This window comes from Corvus cornix, chromosome 9 (assembly GCF_000738735.6).
Source record: "Corvus cornix cornix isolate S_Up_H32 chromosome 9, ASM73873v5, whole genome shotgun sequence".
Classification (NCBI taxonomy): domain Eukaryota; kingdom Metazoa; phylum Chordata; class Aves; order Passeriformes; family Corvidae; genus Corvus; species Corvus cornix.
Genome location: NC_046339.1, coordinates 11,319,079 through 11,341,608, shown reverse-complemented (window position 1 = coordinate 11,341,608; position 22,530 = coordinate 11,319,079). Strand labels below are relative to the sequence as shown.

The 22,530-nt window shown below is 42.4% G+C and overlaps 1 protein-coding gene across 3 annotated transcripts in view; it reads right to left on the bottom strand.

Moving 5' to 3' along the window:
* Nucleotides 1-22,530, bottom strand: part of OSTN (osteocrin) — a 50,803-nt gene that overhangs the window by 15,133 nt on the left and 13,140 nt on the right. Inside the window, exon 1 of one of the 3 annotated variants that reach the window (XM_010397185.3) lies at nucleotides 14,032-14,284. The exons of 1 other annotated variant lie outside the window; for it this stretch is intronic. The gene's annotated coding sequence lies outside the window, so the exon portion shown is untranslated. Of the gene's footprint in view, nucleotides 1-1,832; nucleotides 1,899-14,031; nucleotides 14,285-22,530 lie in introns of those variants that run through there. One more of the 3 variants, XM_010397186.3, reaches the window with a different exon arrangement.

Genomic DNA, 22,530 nt, shown 5'->3' with positions numbered 1-22,530 from the left:
AAAAACTTTTCATTGTTAGAGTGCCATCTTCAGCATTTGAAGCAAAAATAAGAAACCTTTCCATCAAGAAAAATCAAGAAATTGATTGTAGTTTTCTATATTAGAAAAATATTTTTCTTTCCTAACAGCATTGGAGTGATAAGTAGAAGATCTTCACACTAGGTATAAAGAGTATATTAGCAAAACAGGTTATCAATATAAAACCAGACCATTTAAAGTATAATAAAAATATCCCTCAGGATAAGCTTTTAAGAGACAGGAATGTCATTGGAATTTCTTAACAAGATTCAAACACTGATACTGATTTACTGGATAAACACTTAAACATTCTGACCAAGGACATTACTTGAAGAAGAAAAGTCTTGGGGAAGATGCATTGCAAATGTAAATTAGAGAGTAACCTGTCTCTCTGAGTTAAGTGAGAAGAAAAGGAAAGCTGCGAGCACTTGCAGTCTTGGTCAGGGTCTAACAAGGGAGCTCTTACAATTGTTGTATGTTTTAATTTGCTTTTTAAGAAGCCCAGAAAGGCACTTGTCATTCATTCAAAGAGCGAAAACAAAGTCCTAATCTGCTGAAATCAGATTGGCAGGTATTTATAAAAACATGAAGAATGCCTGGTCCAGTCAGATATATTTTGCAGTTTTCCCGTCATTTACACCATAGATTTACTTGGTTTGAGCTGGGGATTTTTGCTTGTTATTCCTCATAATGTTCAAAGTATTTCACAGGAAAAGTAGGTTGAGCTGCATTTTGAATACAGGTGAGCAGAGACAGATAAATGCAATAATAAGTTTCCTAAGTTAAGCTGTGGGCAGAGGCACAAAATGTCCTCTCAGCTCCTCAGCTTTCAGCTCTGCACTCTCCATGAGAGAACAATCATTTCAAATTTAAAAACCAAGTAAGGAAAGCTCAGGGCACTGCATGCTAGTGCTTCAAAAATTAGTGGATTCTGAACCTTACTGTAGCCTCTGGACATCTAAACCAAACGTTATTTGCATGTATTTACTCGTACAACTCCAGTGTGGGAGGGGAAAAAAAACCCCAGTGAAATAGTTTTGAACTCGGAATGGAGAAATCACAATGACTATCACAGAATCAGAGTCTGCCTTCACTTACAGCAGTGCAAAGCTGAAGCAGTCAGATCACTGGATAATGATAATTACTCAGTGTAGGAATGTTTTTCCAGTTATACTATTATTGCAGGAATGCAGCAGAATCTGGATCAACATTTGTCTGACAAGGGATATAATAAAACCCTTTTGCAGATCCATAAATTAAAGACTTTTCCTAAATCATTTATCTCCTGTTTTTCAATATGTTAGATGCAGCAAACTTGTCTACCACATAAGATATTTAGTTATGCAAAAGAATTATTCTGTCATAGCTTTTCAGCTTATTTTAAGAAGTAATATGCATTTGACAATAACTCACACAAAAGAAAAATCCATAACAATATAAACAGACAGCAGTTTACTGCAAAGCACTGCAAGAGCATAGAAGTAATTTGTCAGTGTTGTAAATTGCACTGACACATTCTGTTTAAATATTGGCTGATTAACTGAAGGAAATAAATTTCCACTGAATATTTGTAGTTCAGGTTTACTACCAAAAATCCTAAGTGATAGGCACCTTATTATCTTAATTCTAAACTGGAAAAAGTAGTTGTGCTTTTCCATCAGATCTGGGCATCTTTATACCTTGTGAATGTCTGTTAATACAAAATAATTGAAGAAAACATTAAAAAGAGGAAAACACAGAAGGGAAGTAAGCTTCTGTAAAGAGAGCAGAAGACACAAAACATCCCCAACACATTCTGTCCTCACTCCTCTTACCTTGCATTGGATGCAAGCAATTCCAACCTTAATGGTCCTGCTATGTTCTTCCTCCTAACTTACCCTTAATGTTCAGCTTTCTTTCAGAGTTTTTATAGTCTCTGGTGTAGGCTACAAACTCCAATCCCTGCCTTTGCTTTCTCTTACATCATTTCTAAGGATTTTCCACTGATCCTTGCCCTAAACCTTTCTCTGTCCTGCACTCTCACGCACATACTTGCCTCTCATTTGTTATATTTATTGCTGTGATCAAAATGATTAGGTTATAATTAAAGGTCTAGGGGTTTGTTCTGTTTTTATTTTTCCTTTTTTTCATTTAATTTCAAGATTCAGACAGTCATGGGAGTAGAAGGGTTTTCAGAAGCATCCCTCTAAACTCTCACTTCTGTAAACTGCAGTATAGAAATCTGATGGCCGGAGTTATTACTGGGGTTTTTTTTAACTTCATTTCTTGAGGGTATCAGAAGAACTGCATAAGCTTCAGAAAGAAATTAATGTGTTTTTAGTAGACCAACACCACTGTAAGCTAAGCATTAGAAAAGGAGTGTGCTTTGTAAAGCAAGTGACAAGAACTTAAGTCTTTCACACGCTTTGTTTCTGTTACTGAAATGTTAAGTTACTGAACTGTAAAGCACAAGCTGTGGAGATGCTTATCTTTCCTAGGCAGTACCAGAGGATTTATTTCTTTCCCTGTTTGCCTCCCTAGAATAAGTCTACCTTTTTTTTTGCCCCTTTTTATAGATCTCAGGTTTAATCGATTTGCAGAGCATTTGTAGAACTGTTTTGAGGTTTAAAATCCTGGTCGGTGCAGTGCCCTTAAGAGTTAATTCATAGTAATTTTATTTCCTAAAGAGATAGGCACGGTACTTTCAAAGTAGTTTGACTTGCCAAAAGCTTTTCCTACAAGCCATGGACAGTAAAAAGAAATTTGCAGTATGTGGGAAAAAAAATTGCTAACTGGGGAGCAAATGCTTTGATTTCATCATTTGTCTTGATCAGAGTGATTGGAGAAAAATAAGAGTTTATTCATATTGAAGCAAAACAAGGATTTCTGCCCCATCCCTGGAGATGTTCCAGGCCAGGCTGGATGGGGCTCTGAGCAACCTGGTCTAGGGGAAGGTGTCCCTACCCACAGCAGGGGGGTTGGCACTAGATGGTATTTAAGGTCCTTTCCAACCCAAGGCATTCTGTGTTTCCACAGCATCTCTCAGTACAAGCAGATATGGGAATGTGGCCTAGAGCAGAGCTGCAGAAATACACAAATGTTTTGGCCACGTGAGCAGCCACACGTGTCAGGCAGGTGGAGACCCTTCTCCACTGCAGAGCGTAACAGAGCTGCAGAAGCCCAAATGGGCTCTGTGGGTACTAGAGGAGCAACAGAAACAAAAGAGCAGAGCCAAACACCAGACTGCTGAAACACAGCTGAAAATGCTGCTGCAGGAAGAGAACTGGACTGTGGTCCGTTTTACTGCATTTAGGTGGTGGTTTGCTGCTGGAAGTCCAAGGACACAGAAGTACTTGACTGATGTGTCTAGAGCAAGCAGGATCTCAGGGAAAAAAAAGAGAACCACAATCTAACAACAAGGTATTACTGGTTTATGGAGTACCTTAGTTGCATAAGACCACGAGGTGCTGCTGACCAACTACTGCAGTTCCAGGCATCCAGTTTCTTCTTCTTTCTTCTGTTTGAAAGACACAAGGTGGCACTCACAGGCATTTACTCCTCTTGGGAATGTTTACAGGTCCTATCTTAAGCTCTTCAAGCAGAATCTCTGCAGGACTCCATTCTGCCACCACACTTGGTGCTGATGTGGCTGGTAGGAGGCCTGGGCTGTGACAGTGTGAGTAAGCTGATGACAGAGAGCTGAGTGCTGGCAGCAAAGGTGTTTCAGTGTTTAACAACACAGGGGAAAGTCTGGGGAGCAGCCGAGACTCACCTAGAACTCAGCACCTCACAAGAGTGAGGGAGAGGAGAAAGGACTGCGGAAAAAGTAGAAGTGCTGCCCTGCAGTCACCTCCTTTGGCTCCAAGAGGATGTCTAAGACCTGGCATCAAAATTTTCTTTTATGCTCTCCACTGATCAGTGATGCTATAGCAGAGCTCCAGCTACTTCTGTTCCACCTTTTGGACCTACTGAGAGGTTGAGGCTCTTCCTTTAAGAAAAGTTATTTTGTATTTCAAAATTTATCACTGTATCATTCCTACGAAATCTAAAAGACGCCAGAAATTGTTGCTGATACGCACAATTATCATCACCTCTGATTGGGAGGTGTGCAGGTTCTGACCTGGGTAATTTGTGACCTTCATGGGCTTCTTCTGACCATCACATGTGTGGGTTTTCTCTCTGGGGGAAAAAACCCCAACCAACAAACAAAGCAAGCAAATAAGTAAACAAACAACAAAATGAGAAATACTACTAATAAAAATTAGTAGTGTGTTAGAGCGTTAACATTTAATTTCCTGCTCTAAACTGACTTCACTTTAGTAAAACCTTTTTGACACCTTCTCATGAAGACTGCCAAGTAAGCTTGCCAGACAATGAAAAAGGTGTATGGTGGTTACTCTGCTGGCAGGGCATCTAAGGAACAGATATCCTCAACAACACTGTGGTTTAATTATACTTACAATATAATTAAGTTAGGGCAACCAAGAGTTTGGAAGGAGTCTTTATTGTCTTAACCATGAATGAATAAACAAATATAATGTGATTTTTTTCAAATATGAAGACAAGAAAAAAAAAATTGGAGGAGGTAACGACACAAGACATGAAGCTCCTTCTGTTACCAGCCGAGAGAAAAACAAACTTGCCTCCCTACTGCCCTCATGGTCCCACAAGAATTTCTGCAAATCTTTCAACACTGGTTTGCAAATCAGTTGAGCTGGCTGAGTGTTTTCCTTAAGAAGAAAAGTTCTGATTCAGAGAGCAGGAGTTAGCAGGATTTCACTTGTGTAAGTGTTGAGCAATCTTGCTCTTCAGCACCCTTGCCTGTGGAAACTATATTTGGGGTTGTCAGACCTTGTCTTTAAAGTCTTAGTAATGGCACATGAATACACCATGCTTGATAGTTTCCCACTTTCAATCCTTCCCTTCTCCCACAAAAACATGCAGCAGTGCTGTTACATCCCTGTGGTCTAAGCCACAGGAGCCTCCTCCTTCTGTCACTAAGTTGTCCCATGGGAACTTCACCTTCCAGCCCCTTCAAAGCCCTTCCCAGCAACCACTGATTCCTCACATGACATCACACATCTGTCACTCATAAACCAACGTGAACAGTGCAGGGTCCAGCAGGTGTTATGGCCAAAGCAGTACACCTGTGCTCAGGAATTTGTGATGGATCTGGCATGGAGTAAAGGCTTGTGACTTGAGACATTCTGATTTCTGGGATTATTCATATTTTCACTAAACAATGAGTGTGTCATCAGAAACAGTCACATTGAAGTTAGCAAAAGTGGACATTTTTCCAGGTTTGCAAGGTTTGCCCCAAAATTCTAAGAAATAATCCAAGTGCTTTTTTTTCTTTTCAAATTGGAAACTGCATTTTTTAAAATAATGAGCTGCTTTCTACAAGCCAGGTGCTCAGCTGATACTGATTCATATGTCTCTGAAATAAAAAACTGAGATATTCCAAATTACAGTGACTTCAATTTATTTTTACTTCTTGAGACAATAAACTCTTCAGATAAAACTGGCCCAATTCTGACGACACTCTGAGAGAGGCATAGCATTCCACCAGATTAATCAAAACACAGCAGTTTACAGCTACATTATTGGTACAGGGAGAACGTCCAACATTACTTTTGTTGCATTTACATTCATATCTTGTCTGGAGAATGGGAAACATTTTAAAACAATCACCCCAGATTTTCAGTCAACACAAAAGAGAATTTCAGAAACCAAGCTAATTCCTACTGATTTGCATGGAGATACACAGAGCCAGAGAGCAGATGACTCACTCTAAGACAGACTATGGAAAAGAGACCCTATATTAACAATGTGAGTGAATGTTTTCTAATAGAAGGTACATTCTACCTTGGAAGGAAAAACTATGTTAAAACAGCTATTTTTAAATCTGCAAGGTATCAAAGTAGGTTTTGTTGTGTCACTTCCACTTTAGATGAATCCTTGCAGCTAAATAGAGTTGGAGGAAAAAAACCCACAAAGTGAAGGTAGAAAATAGCACTGAAGACAGTAACATTCTTCAGGAATGTTAGGCTTTCTACTAGTAGTTTCTATACATGTACTTTTAAAAAGTCCTTTGTGATGGAATTATGTGCTTGTGATAGGTGCTGGGTCATGACATGTATGATCCATAAAAAGCTCTCACAAAACAAAGCAGAAGTCCCAAAAAGGACATTTTCTTGAAAGGCAAGGTTTTTCTTAGCAGGCAGGCTCTGATGAGGAAGGTTGGAAATAAAGGATGTTTTATCTCTGGTGCCCATGCCACTGGCTCCCAGCCCAAGATGGACATGAGGAATGAAGATGGCCAAGAAGAGCAACAGGACATATTGTTCCAGCTATGGACACCGTGGTCCATGAGCTAATGGACAAGGGTCAACAAAAACACACAAGATGTCTCAAGCAAATGGTAATAGTTCTGGGCCAGTGTCAGCCTGGTCCTGACTCAACTGGCACCACAGAAATGAAAACGAGATTGTGTTTCCATCCCCTCTAACTACGCTCCTTGGAGTCAATGCTAAATACAAAGATAACAAACTGGGAACCAGACCCATCTTTCTGCGCTAGGAGGGAAGAGTGTTGATGTTTTCACACTGTGTGCCTTGTCAAAGATGTGTGTGCTGACGTCCCCTATTGTCACTGAAACAAACTCTTTGTGACCCATGAACCCTGGTGCCACAGTACACAAAGCACAGAGCAGCAAAGCGTGCACCTTGGCTGCAGAGCACATACTGCAGCAGCTCCAGAGCCAGGTACAAACACGGCCAGGAAGCGCAGCACTGAATGTGCAGCAGCAGCTCAAGTTCAGATACCCTCCAAGAAGAAAAAAGTGTGTCTGCCCTGAAAGTCTGTCCTCACCTCACACTTTATTTCAACCAACTTTTCATCATTTCCTTGCAGAACTGAGAAGTATGGTGGAGTTCCATTTAATGGCATCAGGAGAAGAGAAACGGAAGAAGTAAAGAAAGGAACTAATCAGCAAAATGAAAAAGAGGAAGGATAGTGATATTCTTCAGCCAGATGCAGAGGGGTGGAAGCTGGGCAGGGCCACATGTGGACCACTCCCAGCATCACAGGATGCTGCAGGAAACCTCTCTGCCAGTTTCTTGCCTGACATGCAGGTAAAGGAAGATGAAGTCATGTGAAAGGTGGGGCTGGGAAGCTGTTTCTCCATGGAGACAATTCCTGCACTGAATGATGTTAATAAGGAAGGTTCTGTCCCCTCATTCCTGGCAAGGCCATCCCTGGGATGGTGGCTGTGCTGGAAACCAAACAGAGCACGCTAGTAGCCTGAACCCAGGAGTTCAGAGCAATTTGTGCTGGCTTTGACTTTTTTCCTGCTTTGCTCTGGTTTAAATGTGCTTATGGATTGGTTCCCTCAAGGGACAGCACAAACCAAAGCTGTTAGAGAAATGAAGCTTTCTGCTATTTCTAAGAATTATTGATCTTTTAACAGTTTGTAAATTCATCCTAATTCTTGAGCTAAATTCTGATACTTTACTTGTCCACTTCAATTCCTCTATCACTTCAGCTGGACAGAGACCTATCTCTGCTAGACTGTGCACCTTTCTGCAGCGAAGCTGCAATTCCTTAAACAGCGGCAGTATCGCAGCTGGATTAGTCCGGGATATTTCAGGAATCATCCCATTACGTTCATCAGTCAATCACCGCCCTCTAGAGGTGGCCACACTGTGCGTGGGGCTGAGCTGGGTTTGCTGCGAATGAACCATCCCAAAGCCAAATCGATCCTGCAGGAAGCGGGAGGAAGGTGTTGGCTGGTTTGAATAGATCCAGGTACGCTTGTGGGTACAAAGGACTGAGCGCTGATTCCCAGCTCCTCCGTTATTCCTCCCCTCTCCACCTGTGAGGTCACCCAACTGGCAGCATTTTGCCTTCATGCATTTTGCGGTAGTGCTACTGCAGAGACTAGAGAAACGTGTAGAATGACAGAGAACTGTATGACACAACAACAATAAAAAGCAGTAAAAGTAACTGCCAGACTAAACCCTGGTTACAGCTTATTTTTTTCTGAAGCAATGTGCATAAGCTAAACCGGTGGCACAGCTGCAGGAATTGATTGTGCCCACATGAGCTGGATGTGCTGGGATGAGAAAAGCAGCAAGCCTTTCTGTACAACTACACTCTCACATTACTTTCCCTTGTCTGAAACAGCTAGGAAGGTTTAAAGAGAAGAATACAAAGAGTGATGAATAGTAAGTAACCCACCACAATATCAAGTGATGAATGTACTGCTCCTGCAAACACCCTGTTTGAATAGGCGAGTATTTAAGGAGAAACTGCTCCGTACAGAGGCAGCACAAGATCCCAGAAGCAGGAACAGCACATGGCCAGGTTTCCCCAGACACATCCTTCCTCTTTTTTTTCAGCTGGAAATTCTGTCTAGGTGGAATTTAGCAATCTTCTACATTTTCTTCTGACAGACTGTCTGGGTGTGCTGGTTTGCCTGCATATGGAGGGATTCTGCAGGTAACCACACATATGCACAGGCCACCTGTGCATGTGCAGCCCCGTACCTGAACATCTACTTCTGTTGGCAGCATTTAATCAAAATAGAGCAGATGCCCAGGATCCCAGCAACCATTTCACTTCAAATATTACCCTGGGATTCAGGAGAGCTATGTTCTGTTACAGAATCACAGCATGGTGGAGCTTGGAAGGGGCCTCTGGAGATTGATTAGTCCAACACCCCTCCTCAAAGCAGGGTCAACAGAAGCAACTTTTTGCAAGTGCTCTCCACAACCTCTCTAGGCAGTCTGTTTGTTCTTCAGTCACTGCCACAGTGAAAAAACCCATGAAAAATCTGATATTTAAATGCAATTTCTTGTATTCAGTTTGTGCCCCTTGCATCTTCTACTGCACACCGCTGAAAAGACTCTCGTCTGTCTTTTACTTCCCCATCAGGTGTTTATATGCATTGATAAGATCAACTCTGCTATACAACCCCAGATCTCTCACCCTCTGCTCACCTGTGACAGATGCTCCAAGATGTGGCCCTCCCAGTATGCCCACACCTCTCTTGTATGGGAAGCTCAGCACCCCATGTGTGCACACACTCACTCAGCCAAGGCTGTTGGCCTTCTTTGCTGCAAGGTCACTACTGGTTCATGGTCAATGCACCCATCAGGACCCACAGGTCTTTTCTAAAAGCTGTTTTCCAGACATTCAGCCCTCAGCTTGTGTACGTGCATGGGCTTAGTCTCAGCTCCACTTCTGCCTTGACTAGCTGGCCTTGGATTCAGCTCTCTGGACCTTGCTGTCCACGGTGTTGATGCCACTGATCTCTTTTGTAAAGCAATTTCAAACTTTGGTTATGTGATATAGGTGTCACTTCATTTGTTCTTCACAGGTAAATATCTTATTCTCTGTTAATGTGTGGCTCCTCATATTGACAACATTCACTTCCATGTGGGCTTTTACAGCAGTCACTGTCCTGCTGCTCAGGTGCCTCAAATTGTATTTAATTTATGATTTCTTTTGGAACTTATGCACACATTATTATACTGCACTACGAGTCCAGAAACTGAGACAGAAAACTGAGCACTGTATGATATCCTATGGCCAAGGCCTATAAGTCCTGTTCAGAATATTATGGCATGAAAAATGTCCTCTCATCTTACCAGCTTTTTTCCCCTCTGTGGCCACTGTATTCTAGACAAAAAGTGAGGGAGAAGCCCCAGTTTTAATCCCATATAGAGTGCAGGGCAGTGAACATTATCCAGTTCCTTCTGCATGGAACTGAACAATTTGTGCTTAATTAAAACTGAGACTGACAACTTCAGAAAACTCAAGGTCCTAACACTGCCAGCTTATTCCTGCTGTGTGTTTCCTTGTCCACCTCTGCACTGTGCCAGCCACACAGTCAGACCTTTTCTCTCTGCAGGCCAAGGTTTGTCTTTCACGAGGGTCTCTGGGTTCCTTCATGGGTTTTTCTATCCTGTTCAAAGTTAGAGTGTCCATGCCCTTTGGAAATAAACAATGATTCATATATTTTCACAACACCTTTAGGGGCAAAGAAGCACAATGATCCCCTACCAAATTTCAAAGCCCAGCTCTAGAAGAGCAGGTTTGTCCCAGCTCCTCAGCATAGCTCTTCCCCTGGTCACACGCAGTGGGAAGCAGGCTCGTGCCATGCAGCAGTAAGTCCCTGTGACTACAGGCAATGCTGCTGGCATGCTAACCAGCTGCATAAATCACCAGAGATCCACGTGAGCCATGTAATCCTCTGGGCTGCAGTTACTCACACCAAGCTGGACGATGTCCAAAAGCCACACACTGCCCTCCCTGCAACGTGGCTGCTCCCCAGAGCCTGTTTGGTGCCTCTCCCTACCTGTATCTGTGTCTTCACCTCCACAGGGGGCCTCCACATCTTATACAAGGACATTAGCAGAGGAGACAAACCCACCTTCCTTGCACTTGCCTGGCTCATTAATCCCAGGTGTGAATCCATGGAATTGTGTGTGGAAGGAGGTTGGCCCTCCACCTCCACAAGGGCAGACACACTGCATTTGTGCTTACTTTACAATTACACTTGGAACCATGGAGGAAGAATATAACATAGTTTCTTATGTAACCATATATTTACTTTGGTTATGTGCGGCTTCAAGACAAATCTAAAATGGTGCTGGACCGTGCTGCTGCCCTCAAAAGAAGTTTGTCAGCAGAGTAACAATAATGTTCTGCTCCTGAAAATGATGTGCTGGGCTTTATGATCGGCTTTTAGGTTTGAATGCTTTTGTTCCACTTTGATATTTGAGCCCTCCCCTCAAAGGAAATCCTTCAAGTGTGGTCATGGCTCTCCAAGCAATGGTCATGGGAGGACAGAGACAAAGCACAAAAAAAAAGATGCTGACGGCATCTGAAAATGATTTGCAATCTCAGCCGCAGGAGCTCAGTCGTACTAACACAGTAATTTATATACTGGGGACAGCTTTTCTCATGTTCTTCTATAAATTTCCTGTTGGAATTATTAGGCATCCAAAATACATTTGGAACTAACCAACCAAAGGAGTGAGACAGAGCAGGTAATACTGACTAAGCACACCAAGCCCTGTCTCACAGCCCCAAATCAAGCACATTGCCACCAAGCACACAACTACAGTGACCAGTCAGAGAGCATCTGGAGCTGGGCTACTGAGCTAAACCATGCAACACAATCTGGGGTGTTGCAGCATAAGAGGATCCTTCTGGGATCTGAAGCATCCACACTCCCCACTCCCCACAGCCCAGCCTTGCCACAGCAAAGCCTGGTTGTCTTTGAGAAAAAAATGGCATTGGGAGAGTGTGGAAGCTTTGCACATCAGATGTGCTTAAGGTAAACATAGAAGAAGTGGGTGAACTTTTTTGCCAATACTGCAATAAAATTACAACTAATGAAAGTACAAGATAAATAATACAAGGAGCATTTTAAACACAAAAAAAGTGAGGCAGGCTACTAAGGCTGCTGCTGAAAGAGTAACAGACCCAGCACACTGCCACAGATAACTCATCTCTGCTCAGCCCATGGGGCAGAAGCCCTGCCCTGGGTGGTGCCATGTCTGGCTGCACATAGACATTCCTGGGCATACAGCAATGCCACTGGTGTAAGTCCTGCTCCTACAGAATGCTCAGAGAGCTACAATGCTTTCAGGAGCAGGGAGTACCTGTTTCATGGAGAGATTAATTTAGTTCTCAGTAGACCAAATAAACAACCAACAGCCAGAAAAAACAGCCAGCTACTAGCTGTCCCTAGTTCTTCCCATCCCAGACAAGGGACTGGCTTCTATTCAGGCAGGTTATAAGTGGAATAACTGCTCACCACTCAGTACCTTGATAGCAGAGAGTGCTGTCATTGCACTGAGGTCAGCAGAGTGACACCAGTACAAACAAGACCAAAGCCTGACTGCAGAGACGGAATGGAGAAAAGGCAATGGAGAAAGTGCCTCTTCAAGGCACTTATCACACAACTGAAACACCTCAATCCTGCCCTTCTTCCACCTCTTTTTTCCACCTGGTCCCGTAAGTTCCTTCGACCAAAGGGGATTCCCCCCCCTCCCTCCATCTCAAGCAGGTCCCCCACTCTCCTGCCACACGAAGAACTCAATATAACCAGCGCCACCCTGAGGAGCAGCCAGGGTTAATGGACTGGAGCCCTCCCTTCTCCTGCTGCTTGCCCAGGCTCTGAAGCCTCTGGGCAGCCAGGCAGACAATCCAGAGACTCTCTAGGTTGTTTTCTGGGGGCCATGGGAAGCACAGTGTCAGAAAGAGCTGTCTGAACCGTGCAGCCCCACGGTTAGAGAGGAGAAACCTCAGCCCAGGGCTGACAGTGACTGATGACTGTAGGTGCTGCGAGAATTCTGTTCCTCACGTTACCCAAATGTCAGGGGGTTACAGTGATGTTATTAAAGCACCACAGAAGTGCAAAGATCTGTGTAAACTGAGAGGATAATCACTATGCAGGCAGAGCAGAAGCTGTTTGACAGTGTTGAAATTATGTTCTTTGGTAGCCCTCTGACTTGACGTGTGACTTGATACACTAAAAACACCCATATTGTGTTTTGATGTTCTGTGTCCATGACACTTGCTTTTCCTGCAGCAGACAATGATTTGTAAAATAACTTTTCCTATTCTCAAATCACTCAAAACTTTGCAAATTGTTTTCCACTAACTAGAAGTGGTTTAGAAATAACCTTGGCTCAGGGAATGGCTCTGTTATGGGGCTTTTGCTGCCATGACATCCAGCTGGGGGAAGACAGTTATTTCTGAATTACTCTATTTTTACATTAATATCTCTTTTAGAGCAAAACAGCAGCAGAAGCAGTATTATTTCCATTGTGTGCTCTGAAATAGGACAGATTCCTAGGAGCCACAACTTATTACCCTCCCATCATAGTATTCCCTGGTCATTTCATGAGGAATTATATCCACTGTCTCCCCAGTCCCAAGCCCTGAGATCACTGTGGGGGTGCAGGAGCAAACCCCTTTCTCCTCTGTACTGGGAACTGCCATCAGAAACACAGATCCCACTTCACAACAGACAGCCTTGCATGGCCAAAACCCTGCAGCCCAATATCATAGAACAGTTTTGGTTTAACTGGGCCTTAAAGGTTATCTAATTCCAAGCTCCCTGACATGGGTAGAGGAAAAGGGAAACCCATCTATGCATGGGCTCAAATCTCAGCTTTCCAGTTATGAGCTAAATGTGCTGATGGACTGCACTACAGAGGCTCCATAGTTAAATTATCTTCATAATAAAAAATAATTCTCCTACCTAAAATAAAACTACTTTCTGAAAAGCATTGATTCTAAGTAGTAGAAATATCACATAGACCAAGGGGCCTTTATCATGACATTATAAATGTTCAAAACTACAAGGAATCCTCCTTTCCCAGAGACCCATCAGCAACTTCCCCATCTGCAAACTGACCAGCTCAGATTGAGACCTATGACACCTCTGAATCAAGGATTAGATCCCACATTTTCAAAGCTCTTGTTCCAGTAGCAAAGACACAATTTTGGTGTCTTCTGAGTGTACTGAGGACCCAAGCACTAATATGCCTCAATCATTTCACTGGGCTCTTCACATTTCAGGAGATCAAATGTGCAATCCTAAGATTCCCAGAGAAATTAAAGAAGCGGTTTAATGGATCACTTAAAATTTTAAAATATTTATAATTAAAAGAGAAATCCAACATCTTATTGAGGGGGGAGCAGAAAGAGGGGAAGGGAAAAAGTAAACAAATGAGAAGAGGCACCAAACTCTACTCCAAGTACACACAGTGGAAAATGCAGGTCAGTGCCAGCAGCCTAATAATCCAAATTCTCTTTCTATGCACTGACCTCTTCTGAGTAAAGGAAAGAATTTAAAGGAACATAAATGATAACTGTACATATTCTGGAAGCCAACCTAAAAGTGCTGCCAGGAAAAATCATCCTTCTCCTTACAGAGCCATTAACACATTCCCTTCCACCGGGGCAGCAGAGGTCCCACCTGCAGAGGGAGGGGAGAGAGGGAATGCTCCTTACCTGCCACACACAGTCAGTCCTCAGCACAGCAGAAGGATGAGCATCAAATCTGAGTGGCAGAGATGGGTTTCAGGGCTGGCAGGATCAATGTGCATGTCTCAAAAAACCCCTGTAACACACTGAGCATTGGCAGGGGCAGGCACTGCAGCTTTCTGGAGAGCATGGGAGTGCAACCAGCACTACACCTCCAGGAGTCCCCTGCAGGCACGGTGCAAGACACTTGCTCCTTCCCCTCCCAGAGTGAACAGCAAGAACTGCTTTGGGTGCTGCCCTCCAAAGAGTTGGGAACTAAGGAAATTATCCTAAATGCTTTTTTAAAAAAATGACGAGTTTCATCCCTTTTACATGCTCCAGATGGCTGTAATAGCAACAACAATTCACCAAAATACCAGCAGTTAGATCCACCAATAGCATAATTCTGTACAGGGTTTATTTTCCTTTGTTCTTCATGCAGCTAAGTGCCCACACACATCAGTGCATTATACTTCTCCTTTCATGCTGTTCAATACCTCTCCTTGGTCCCAGTGAAATGGAAGTCCTGCTCATTTTGCACACCCACTTCATACCAGCTTTGTTTAGGTACTTTTTCTGGCCAGCTTACATATTGATTGGGTCCGACTTGCACAAAGAGGATTGCAAAATCTGCCCCCAAAATTTCCAGTGGAGGATGTTCTTGCCTACCCCAAATTTGCATTTGGCCCACCTGCCACAGTTGTTGCAGGGTTGAGGCAGTGTCAGTACTATGAGCAGTGAACTAAATGTTCTTCAGAGGGGATGAAAATCCTGAGAAATTCACGAAAATCAGTGGAGATATTCCAGATGAGGGAGGTATATGGCTCTACAAAAATAATGAAACAGAAAACACCCACAGATGCAGGAGAAGTTGTCCAGACAGTTAAGCTACCCTGGCTTAGCCTGCCAGGAGCACAGCCCTTAACACCCATGCAAAAACCTTCTGCACTGCAGCTTTAGCCATGACACTTCTCTCCCTGTCACTGGCCCCAAACCGCTCACTTTGCTGGCTCCTGCTGACTTGCTCTGGGGGAAACTTAACCCCTGAAATTACCTAAAAAATGCATTTGGGGGATGCTCAGGAGGGATACCCTGAGGGCTGCTGTGAGTGACTCCAGAGCAAGCCCCTGTCTGGCTCAGAGGGATCACTGCCAGGGGACGCTTGGGGCAGGAACACTGAGGTGATACTGCTGGACGCATAAGCACAGGGTGAAGAATAAACTAGAAAAATAAGTAAAAGGTTTATTGTATCTCAGAGTATTATTTTGGTGTTATAGCTTCTCTGTCCTTGGTAGCATTTACTTTGGTGTAACTGAAATGAAAACGTGGCTCAGGAAGATTGGAGGACTCTGAAACCAGCTGAAAACAGAGAAAACACTACTTTACTCCGCCAGCTTAAGCTGCTTTCCATGGAGCACGTATCCTGAAAGTGGGAACAAATCACTGTACAGAGCTGCAGAGATTTTCATGATGATTTTAAATCAACTAAATTTCCAACAGCTGAGATTTTGGGCAATAAACTTGGCTGGAGCTGAGCCAACCTAAGTTAGGCTGGGATCCTGCCCTACAAGTTCCTGAAAGTGTCTGTGCTGAGTGTGACAGGGAAGATGCTGAGGGGACAGAGGCTGAAATTAGGCCAATAGATCCAAACACAAAACAGATTTGGCTGCAGCTGCAAAAGAAAGGATGCATGAAGTAGGGCATTTAACCATCAGCCCTCTCTGGACAAGAGCACCTGGGCTAGAGAGGTGAGCTGGGCTCTCACATCTCCTCTGGGAATAAACATCTCCATTTAATGTACACACTTTGCTCACATTTGAGAACATTAATTCAGCACAAAAAAGAAAAATCACCAGCTGTGTGCTGCTGAAACCAGGCCCTTTGGCTACCTCAGGGAGTTTACTAGGTCTGTATAAATAAACATGGAAGACTTCACTGTGGCAGTTTAACAAAGTGCTAGAATCCCTTCTGAAATCTTTATGAGGTGAAAATTAGTAAGCAACCTCTGAAAAACCAACTGACATTTTTCAATTTATGAGGCTTCCCATCTCACAATGTCTATTATTTTACACAAAGATTTTAGTTTAAAAACTGCCTCTCTGAGCTATGCTGAGATGGGAAGGATGCTGAGATCCTGGGCTGACATCCCAGGAACCGCAGGAGGTTGCCTGGTATTCACAGTCGAATTTTCTAATAAGGTGGTGCACATTTCCAAAATGTCACTGCACAAGCGGCCATTGGTGGGGTTATTTTAAGGCAGCAGTTCAGGAAGGCACTTCTTGTGCCTGTTTCTGAATTGACAGACATGCATGCCTTGAACTTTCTTAAGGCCCTGCTGTGAAGAGAGACTTTAATGGCAAAGACAGCTCCAGGATCACTTACTGGAAGAGATTTTTATCACTTGATTTTCATCTCTTTGTACTGGTGTCAATTAGAAAAACAAAAATTTCTGAAATTCAAGGAGTTAGTCCTGGACAAAAGCGGACTGAAGCCTGAACTGAGCCATATAAAGCAGCTTCTGCCTTACAGCAGTGGCATTTTCCATGGATAATCTGCACTAGAATAGCTGGAAACAACCATTTTCTATCTCCCTTTCCAACATCACGTCCCTCAAAGGGACAGCTTTGAGGCAGTTCCATTAAAAGTGCAGCCAGCCAAGTTGTGGGGTATCATGATCAGTGTTTATAGTGCCAGGCAGTGATCTGAAAGGCATGTCCAAAGAATCTCCTCTGATCCTTACTTCAAGGCTCTGAAAGGCACATACTTTCATCCCACCATCCCTTACATCCTCTCTCTGGGAATCTGACTCACTTCCTCGGGTTTTGTCTTTCTCTCTCTTCCCTGAACATTTTTTAAGTTAGACTAAATGCTCATGAAGTTGCTGCTGTGGGGGATTGATTTCCTTTTCCCAACTAGAACTGTGCAAGATCCTTCATCCACTGCTGGTAAGTCTTTGACAGAGATGCCCATGGAGATCAAAACATTTATGTTCCCTAAGTACAAGGTAGAAAATCCAGGGAACCTTGAGGTATCTGCTGTTGTTCCTTAAGACACATTGGAAATAACATTATTTCTTTTTTTCTCCATCACTCACTATTTCATCATCCCTTCCTCACTGCTCATCTTCTGTAGGAACATTTTGTGACGGACTTTGTCACAGACTAAGGGTGCTGCAAACAAATCAGACCAGCTCAGCCTCCTTTAATTATTATTTTCCAGCACAGAAAAGGCCAATCATTTTCATTTATGAAAGAAAGTGCTTTAAAATTCCCTCTGGTGCTTTTGTCATCTGTATAAGTGTGGACTTTAACTGCCCTCTACTATGGAAAACAAACTAACAAACAAATCAGAAACAGTGAAATTGTAGCTTGTTACATATTCTCCTACTCATGGAAATGACTACAGGAGATGGACTTTGGAGAACGAGGAACAGAGTCCCACCTACACTCAAATACTGCAAGTGCAGAGTCACAATTGGTGTGGAAAGGATGTGGCAGCAGAGGAGCAGAACTCCTTCAGATATCCCTCACACTCCCTGCCCTTGCCTTGCCACCAGGCACATTTCTTCTTGGTTGATTTAAATTCTACCTTTTTTATTCCCCTTAAAATGAGCTTGCTGTCTCCCCCTATCTCTGTGTCTACTGCATTTCAGTGAAATTTTACTTTGTTATATTCCCACAAGAAATTTAACAAAGGAGTCTGGAGAGTGGACAGCAAAAATAATACACTGGAAAGCAAAACAAAAGCAGCAGGGACCATGCAAAGGGAGACACTAGAACTATTTTAATTCCCTTTCTACTAACAGAAATCTCCTGCTTCTGTTGTTATTTCTTTTCTTTTGTGCTGGAGAAAAACTAACATGTGAAGAAAGAGCAATGCCTCCTGGCACACTTCAAAATTCCCTCTTACTGGCAAGCGAGGATTGAAAAATCCCTGTGAAAGCTGCTAAGAACTGACAGCTGCCCTGCTCAGAACTTCTGAGCACCCCATCTCTAATGAAGATATTCACTTTCTTTAGAGCTGGAGAGGTTAAACTGCCTCAGCAAAGGAGCCCTTCTTCTGGAACAGATTTCACAAAGGATTGGAGAACAGGAGGCTTGGGAGTCCCCAGTTTCATTGCAGGGGCAGAGGGTGCTTCACCTCATGCAAGGTGGTGGGTTTGTTACCTTACAGTCCCTTCTCCTCCATTCAGGTATTCCTACATCTGCCTGACAATCCTACAGAGGCAGGCCAAGTGCCACAGAAGCCACTAGGACACTTTCATGAAGAACTGTCTGAAAAAGGGAATTTCTGATCTGTGGGAAGTTCCAGCATTCTGAAATTTCCTTTTCTTCCACATACAAATGAGAGGCCAAAATTCCATGGTCTGTGTGGAATGGATCTCCTGGAGAGGAAGAGGGGGAAGGAATGGAGAAGATTAAGAAACTTTATTTGTAGGGAAAAAAATAAAACCCTGTTGATACTGTATCAGTGAACTTTTCAACTTCCATGGGGACCAAACCAGACCCCAGAGAAGACTCTCAAAGTCTGCAGCTCAGAATGTGGGAGAGATGCATGAAAAACAAGCAAACAACTAATGATCAGTCAGAAACCCCCTGATAAAGAACTTATTTTCAAACTGGTTATACATTTCAAACAATTCACATAAATTCAGTATTTGCAGACAGCTATACAACTGCTCAGAGAGTCCAGCAAAGGATTTAGGTATGGTTTTCAATTTCAGAATATGTGTCCCCACTGAAAATATTTACTCAAGCATGTACAGTTGGAGGTTCATTTAATTACTTTCCTGGACTAGTTCCTATTCATTCTTAACCCAGGAACATTATTTTTACATTTGATACAACACCCTACTGATTTCTAAGCAAGTTTCACTCTCAATTTCTGTCAGCTCTGGGTCTGCTATTTAATTTTTTAACCAAAATCTGTTGGCCTGTGGTATCTCAAGTCAGCCCTTTAAAGTTACATCAATAAAGGTACTTATCTTTCATTGAAACAGAACATCTGGAGTTTTCCTTAATCATTGCTGTCAAGAATCTGCAGCATTCCCTTTTACACGACCCATGAAATTTTGGGATGCTCATGGGCATAGCAATATGCATGTTCCTGACAATCCTGACTCCCACCTTCCTCTTTTTTATCATATCAAATGGCTAAAGCTGCTCAAAGAAAATTTTGGCATTTTTAACTTGAGAAAAAAAAGCTTTGTGCAATGATCTAGAAAGGACAGACAACAAGTAGAAGACAGTTTGCTACCAATAATTAGGTATTCCAAGGTATTAAGGAATGATTATGGAAAATTTCAGATGAAGGTGACAAGATGGCATGTCTGGCCAGATGACACTGAGGTGAAGTGATGCACACAGGAAGAAACAATCTTAAATACTTCTACTTTGTCTGCATAGCAAAGGGCTTTGAGCTGACTGTTCCTGATCCAAAATGAGGACCAAGAGGGGGTTTGGCAGAGGCTGGTGCTCAAAATGATTGGTTCCAATATAACAGCTTGGGATCTTGAATTGAAAATGACAGGAAATATGCTTAAAACCCAGAAAGGACCTCTTTTCAACCAGAGTGTATTTTAACAGTGGAACTCCTCACCAAATTACACTCAAGATGCCAAAAGCTTACACAGATTCAAAAACAAAGTCACCAAAAGGAAAATCCCTCAAGGACTATTAAGCACAAAATATTGTGCCTGGTTCTAAAATCCCTCAGCCACAAATTGTTGGAGGCTGGGAGAATATTTGAAGGAAGTGTCAAATATGCTTGCAGGATTGGCCACTGTCAGAGTGAGTATCCTGAGTGAGACAGGCACCTGGTCTGACCTGGTGTGACTGCTCCTGCACTTCTATATCACATTTTCCTGTTGCCTTGTTCTCAGAAAAATTTAAGAAATAAATCACTGAAACAATCATTTACATTCAACACACACCCCATATTTTGTTCAATAGACAGAGTTGGCATGGGAAAATTCAACACAAAGACTTAAAGTTTAGTAAATTCATAAACAACCAAAGAAAGGGAAATGCTAAATGTTTACAAGTTAAATAAAAAATTATTTGGAGTTCAAGTGGATAGCACATATCAACAATTTAGGGTAATACACAATACAGCAATTACATAACTGAAGAAACTGAAGAAATTCAGAGATAATCTTAAAATTTAAAGAAACTCAAATACACTGACACATGAAAATACATACATATTATGCATCCATACATAGGGTGGTGACATTTGCAATGTTTCCCACAGCCTAAAGGGCTCTAGTGCTTTTAGAGACATCCTTTGCAGTTAAAATACAGAACCCTAGTAAACCTACTAATATTCCTCCACTTGGTTGGAATTTCTTGTGTGCACATATACATGCAATGTCTTTCTTTGAGAGGCCGACATCAATTAAATTTAACTGCTTCCCCTGTGGACTTAAATCAAGATGCTAAGTTAATATATTGCTATATATAGCCTGTTTATAAGTCATTCTTCTTCAGCAGTGGCACCTTTTCCATGTAGTTTAGAATAGAAGCTGCCCTTGTTCTCTAGCACAACCTCTACCATGAAATCATCAGAAGAAAGTCATTACATTTAGCAGGCACCTCCCTTGTTTAATGGTGTATAAATGTCTTGGTGCCAGTCCTGTGCTTGGCATATAAGGAAAGGTTAAATACATTAAACATCTGCAGCCCAACTAAACGCCAGTGAAATGCTACAGGACATATGATAACCACAGACAAGCACAGGAGAAATGGAAACACTAATGATGGAAGGGCACTGCTTAGGATAATTTCTAGTCATAGAAAGATGCTTTAAAAGTAACTGCAGGGAAAATTATGTTGGAAATATTTCCTAATGGGGAGACCTAGCAGGCTGTGGAATAATCACCCAAGGGAGAGGAAAGAAGTCCTTTTGACTGAGTCATTTCTTTCTGGACTGGGAACACAGTATTAAGCACACTGCAGGGAAAAAATGTCCTGGCAGACAGAAAGATTACCAGCTCTACTGCTCAGAAGCCTAAGACATTTCTGTTCTCAACAGTAGCAGTTTTATTCAGAACAAAACCAAGCTCATAAAAACTTTTTTAATTGTGCATGAAGAGATAAGTGGCTTCTGTAGTCTCTCCCTTCTCTTTCTCAAATTTAATTTATTTACATGCATTTATGGCTCTTTCTTAAACTGTATTTCCAGAAGAGAGGTTTCCAGAGCTGCAGTCATGTAGTGCCTTTGTTCATCTGATGCTGTGTGGCAAGAACAGATGCAGCTTTATCAGGAACAGGTCCTGATCAGGCTCTGGCCAAGCATGACTAGTTTAATGTGACAGATTATAGAATGAAAGGAGAGTGAGAAGGGAGGAATAACAAGTACCAGGGAAAGATTAGATTCTCCACACATTTCTGCATTTATTGACCTTTTCTTCTTCGCTATACCATTAGTTACCCAGATTTACAGCTCGAGATGGCAGGAGAGCTGTCAGGTGCACTGCTTAGGTCACTGGTGATGTTATGAACTCTACTGGAAACTGATTTCATTAAACAAAACTATGTGGCTTGGCATTTGATATAGCAAATATCTAACTGACATTTTTAGTTGCTCTTCATACAATTTCTTTGTAATTAGTGAGATCTTTTTAATAGCTTGTTAGGGACTTCAAAATTTGAAAAATTGCATGTGGGGTACCAACAGCTGGTATACAGCATCCCTCCCTGATGAAAAGTCAGTGTATGTGAGAGCAGTCTGGCATCACTGTACATAAATCTGTAGACCAATCTGCAGAGAAGCAATATTTTATACAGAAGTTTCTTGAAAGCTCACTTGGATGGTTTTCTTTCAGCACCCTCTACATCAAATATTCTGTCATAAATTGGACTTGAGTTGGAATTTACTCATGAATAAAATACCACCTCTGGGACTTAATCCAGAGAGAAAGTAAAGAGCCTAACCCAGATCACTGCTGGCCAGCAGAAAGAGTTCAACATGAAGGACACCAGTCTGAAATTATGCAATAGTCTACAAGAGGGCAAGCAGGATTTCATAACCTTTAGACCCACATTTCTGAAGGCAAAAATCTATACTATGTTTAAAGCACATGCAGGTCTGCATCTTTTATGCTGAGGTCTGAAGCCAGGCTGTTACTGTGTGTTTGCTTCACTCACTACTGTCATGGTTTCAACCAGCCAAGAACAAAGCACCACACAGTCACTCTCTTACTCCCTGATCCCACTGAGGGGAAAAGAGAATTGAAAGGATTAAAGTAAAAAAAATGGTGAGCTCAGATCAATTTAACAATTGAATAATAACAATAAATCTTAATGAAAAGGAAATTAACAAAATGAGAGAAAACAACCCCCAGGAAAACAAGTGATACAAATGAAAACAACTGCTTACCATCGACAGACCAATTCCCAGCCAGTCCCTGAGCAGCCTCGCCTGACCCTGACCTTCTCTCTAGTTTCTTGCTGAGCATGATGTCAGATGGTCTGGAATACCCCTTGG